The sequence below is a fragment of the Suncus etruscus genome, chromosome 6 (assembly GCF_024139225.1).
Source record: "Suncus etruscus isolate mSunEtr1 chromosome 6, mSunEtr1.pri.cur, whole genome shotgun sequence".
NCBI lineage: Eukaryota > Metazoa > Chordata > Mammalia > Eulipotyphla > Soricidae > Suncus > Suncus etruscus.
In genome coordinates, this window is record NC_064853.1 from 46,913,215 (window position 1) to 46,918,035 (window position 4,821).

The 4,821-nt window shown below is 38.7% G+C and overlaps 1 pseudogene; it reads right to left on the bottom strand.

The window, feature by feature from the left end:
- Positions 1 to 419: 419 nt before the first annotated feature.
- LOC126012750 (uncharacterized) lies at positions 420 to 552 on the bottom strand (annotated as a pseudogene).
- Positions 553 to 4,821: the final 4,269 nt, after the last annotated feature.

Sequence of the window (4,821 nt, forward strand, 5' to 3'; positions counted from 1 at the left end):
AACGTGCTGTTTCCATGGAAATTTCTAGTGACCTTCTAGCTGCATTCCTAATTGCTTGACTATCAGGAGGTGGTGCAAGATGTGCTTGCCTCAGTGATCTCGAACAGACAATGTAACATATACACATAATAACTGCCTTGTTGACTCCGGAATGTAGTTGAGGGAGTAAGACCTCATTTCTGGGAATGGTACCGGGCCGTGTTGCTCTCCTCCGGGCTACAAGATTAATTATCTCTTGCAGCTGCACATTCCTTTCTCTTTGGCCCAAGAACTTACAGCAAGACTGCATGTAGCCTTTAGGTGAAAGGCTGGATTATGGCAGAAAGAACAGCAAAATGGCCTCAAACAAGTCACAGTCCCCAACACCTCTTCTGCAACAAAGGCAGCCCAAGTGATCCATCAGCCTCTGATTTTTTTTTTTCAGTGTGAACACAGTCCCCCACTACTACAAATTATGCAGTCGAGTTTCCCACAATTGGGAGTGCAATGGGTGAGCCTCACCCTGGGGAAACCACCTTCGTGATCATGGTATCTCCACTGCCAGGTAAGTAGCCTATGATTTCTAAAGTCACCTACCTGTCTTTCCAGTCCCTCCATTTGATTCATCAAGACTGCTCTACTCAGGGCTGGAGCACAACGGGTAAAGCACTTGTCTTGCATATGGCTATTGTTTTCATATTCAATCCTTGGGACTCCATATGTTAACCCAAGTTCTACCAGAAATGATCCTTGAGCACAAAGCCAGGAGTAAGCCCTGAGCCTCACTGGGTGTGATCATAAACAAAATAAAAATAAAAGACTGTTGGGGTTGGAGAGATAGCACAAAGGTAGGGCATTTGCCTTGCATGCAGCCAACCCGGGAGGAACCCGGTTTAATTCCCGGCATCCCATATAGTCCCCCGAGCCTGAAAGGGGTGATTTCTGAGTGCAGAGCCAGGAGTAACTCCTGAGCACTGTTGGGAGTGGCCCAACAACCAACCAACCAACCAATCAATTAATGAATAAATTGGTTATTAAAATAATAAAAAATAAAACACTGCTTTTCTCTAGAAGTTCAGCTGAACCTGGAGGTGGACCCCAACCAGAGAGACACAACCCAATATTGAGTTGCTATCTGTAATACAGATAAAAATCTTCCCATCTAAGGAAGCCAAATCTGGGTTTCCGTGAGTCTCTGCTGCCTGTCTTAATGTGTGTGATTCTGAACTTCTGCCTGTGCTACTCTGCAAGTAGGTTTGCTTACCAGGCCAGTGAGTGCATGGAGACTCAATCTGACAGGGATCTCATGTGGATCAGAGAGGCCTGGTACACAATAAACATGAGCTCCTGCCATTGGATATAGAAACTAGGCCTCCCTGTAACTCCACCCTGGAAGAGCAGGCAGGTGATCTGGGGAATCTCACCCAACAGCCTTGCTCTTGGAAAGAAAAAGAGTGAAAACTTTAATTCTTAGAGAGTAAATATCAAAGATGTGGGAAGATGCCAGAAAATAAACATGCTTCAGGGAAAGGTAAGAGATATGAAGCAAATGGGGCAAAATGAAGGCCTATATCATGAGCCAAGGAAAACATCAGGAACCTGGAATGTCAAAGGAAGTTGAGGGTGATTCACAAAAGAAGGAGAAGGTAAGGGTGTTGTACATTCTTCGACTAAAACGCAACTATGAACAATTTTGTAACCAAGGTGCTTAAATAAAGTAATTAAATGTGTTTTAAAAAGGACACAATGGGTCATGTAACAAACACAGATGCTCTGTGATTAAACAGAAAGGTTCTCTGACAGAAAGGTGATTTTTGGCAAAACAAATCCTAATTTGTTTTTCTAGGCTTTCTGGGAAAGTGTAAAGGTTTCTTATGAGCCTACAGGGTGTCAATGATCTTAGTGCACAATTATCTACATGCTTGGAGGTCTGTTACCAATATCTAGTGAAGATCTAACTGAGCACGTTTAGAAAGGACAAGCTGCTTTTCAGCACCATTTCTTCAAACTTCCCTGGCTTATATACATTTTAAACTTGAGCAGGGTCAGAGTTTAGTACCCGGATCTTGTATGCCCACTTCCCATTCCACTGAGATAGCATGACCTTGAAATTATTATCTGTAGGAGGGAGACATCATTGTATTGGACTCTTAATCCTGAGGAGAAACATGTCCACTTAAGTATCTGTCCTCTTTCTGGAAATGGACACAGATGGGCCTAGACATTATGGACTAAGATTCAAGTATTTAAAAAATTATTTTTTATTTTAATTTTTGATAAAAATAATTTCTTTATTTAAGTGCCATGTTTACAAACATGTTCGTAATTGGGTTTCAGCCATAAAATGCACTCCCCCCCCCTTCACCAGTGCAACTTTCCTGCCACCATTGTTCTCCATTTCCTCCCCCCCCCCCCATCTCTGCCTGTCTTCGAGACAGGCATTTTATTTATCTCTCTATCATTGTCATGGTAATTGTTAGTGTAGTTACCTCTCTAACTGCACTTACCACTTTTTGTAATAAGCTTCATATCACGGGTTGGCCCTTCTGACCCTTATCTCTATTGTCTCTGCGTATTATTATTTTGTTGTCTTTTATTTTTCTTAATCCCACATATTAGTGAGACTATTTTGTGTTTATCTCTCACCCCCTGACTTGTTTCACTCAACATAATAGTCTCTATATACATTCATGTATAGGCAAATTTTATGACTTCATTTTTTCTAATAGCTTCAAAGTATTTCACTGTATAGATGTACCACAGTTTCTTTAGCCATTCATCTGTTGTTGATCACCTGATTTGTTTCCTGATTCTGGTTATTGTAAATAGTGCTGCAGAGGGCATATTGTATTGTGTTTTTGTGGTCCTAGGGTATATCCCTAGTAATGGTATTGCTGTATAATACAGTAGCTCAATTTTCGATATTTTGAAGGATAGTCTTATTGTTTTCCAGAAAGGCTGGACCAACCTGTATTCTCACCAGCAGTGAATGAGAGTTCTTTTCTCCCCATCCACACCAGCAGTGGCTGTTCTTGCTCTTTGTGATGTGTGCCAGTCTCTGTGGTGTGAGATGGTACCTCATTGTTATTTTGATTTGCATCTTCCTGATGATTAGTGATGTATAAGATTTTTTTCATGTTTCTTTTGTCCATCTGTATCTTTCTTTGATTAAACATCTCTTAATTTCTACTTCACATTTTTGATGGGCTTAGAAGTTTTTTTTTCTTGTTAACTTCTGTCAGTACATTGTATATCTTAGATATTAGCTCTTTATCTGATGTGTGTTGTGTGAAGAGTTTCTCCCATTCCATTTGCCATACTCACTGTTTTCTTTGAAGTGCAGAAGCTTCTCAGTTTTATGTATTCCCATTTATTTATCTCTGCTTCCACTTGTTTGGACAGTGGTGTTTCCTCCTTGAAGAGGAAGATGCTTTTAGTCTCAATGTCATGGAGTTTTTTGCCCTTCTTTTTTAATATATCTTATAGAAAGTATCAGGTCTGATATCAAGGTATTTAATCCATTTTTATTGATCTTTGTGCATGATGTTAGGTGGAGGGCTGAGTTTGCTTTTTGGCATGTGGCTGACCAGTTGTCCCAACACCACTTGTTGAAGAAACTTTCCTTGCTACATTTGTGTTACTTGCCTCTTTGTCAAAGATTAATTGATTGTATGTCTGGAGGGGTCATTTTCTGAATACTCAAGTTTATCCCATTGATCTAAGGGTCTGTTTTTATTCCAGTACCATGCTGTTTTAATGACTATTGCTTTGTAGTACAATTTAAAGTTGGGGAAAGTGATGCCTTCCATCTGCTTTTTCCTTCAGGGTTGCTTCAGTTATTCTTGGGGTTTTATGATTCCAAATGAATTGTTTGACCCACTTCTTTGAAAAATATCATGGTTACCCTTAGAAGAATTGCATTAAACCTGTACAATAATTTGGGATTTAAGAGGATGAACAATATATTCCTGAGCCTCTTACAAGCTCTCACTTTTTTCAGATGACATGAAACTATACTTAGAATGTCCTAAAGACTTTACAAAAAATCTTCTAGAAAGAATAGATTCATATAGCAAAGTGGCAGACTACTAAATTAATGCACAAAAATCAATGGCCTTCTTATACACAAATAATGATAGAGAAGAAATGGTCATTAAAAAAACCAATACCATTCACAATAGCACCACAGAAATTCAAATAATTTGAAGTCAACTTAACTAAAGAGGTGAAGGAACTATACAAAGAAAACTATAAAACGTTGCTTTGAGAAATAAAAGAGGACACAAGGAAACGAATACATATTTCCTCTTCATGGGTTGGGAGTATTAACATCATTAAAATGGCAAGCCTTAACAAGAAGTATTTTTAGGAAAACAAAGAGAAGCAGAAGTTAGTGGTAGAGTAAAGTAATACTACATTTTCTAGATCTCATGGTAGTCTATGAGATTTCTAGATCTCAGAATTGAGGCAAGTCAAGATAAAGTCAAGACAGGCTAAGGGTATTGGACATGTTTTCCTGGGAAATGTGAAGGTCTTTGAGCTCCTGATGAGTAAATAACCTAGAAATATGTAGGAATAGTGTCCATACATGAATTCTTTCAGTGATTTTGCTAATGTTTACATAAAATTATGCAACTCTAGTTTATGTGACATAAGAAAAAAAGAAAAGACAGCTTTAGTCTTCAATGATGCCAAGTCAGGAGAATTTGAAAAAAGTTACAACTGTTAGTTTGGAAAGGAATGATCATAGATTGGAAAACTCTAGGATAATTCAGGAACCTGTCCAGTTTATAGGTAGAAAATTAAAATGTCAAAGATAATTTAGAGGAGTACTGGAATCCA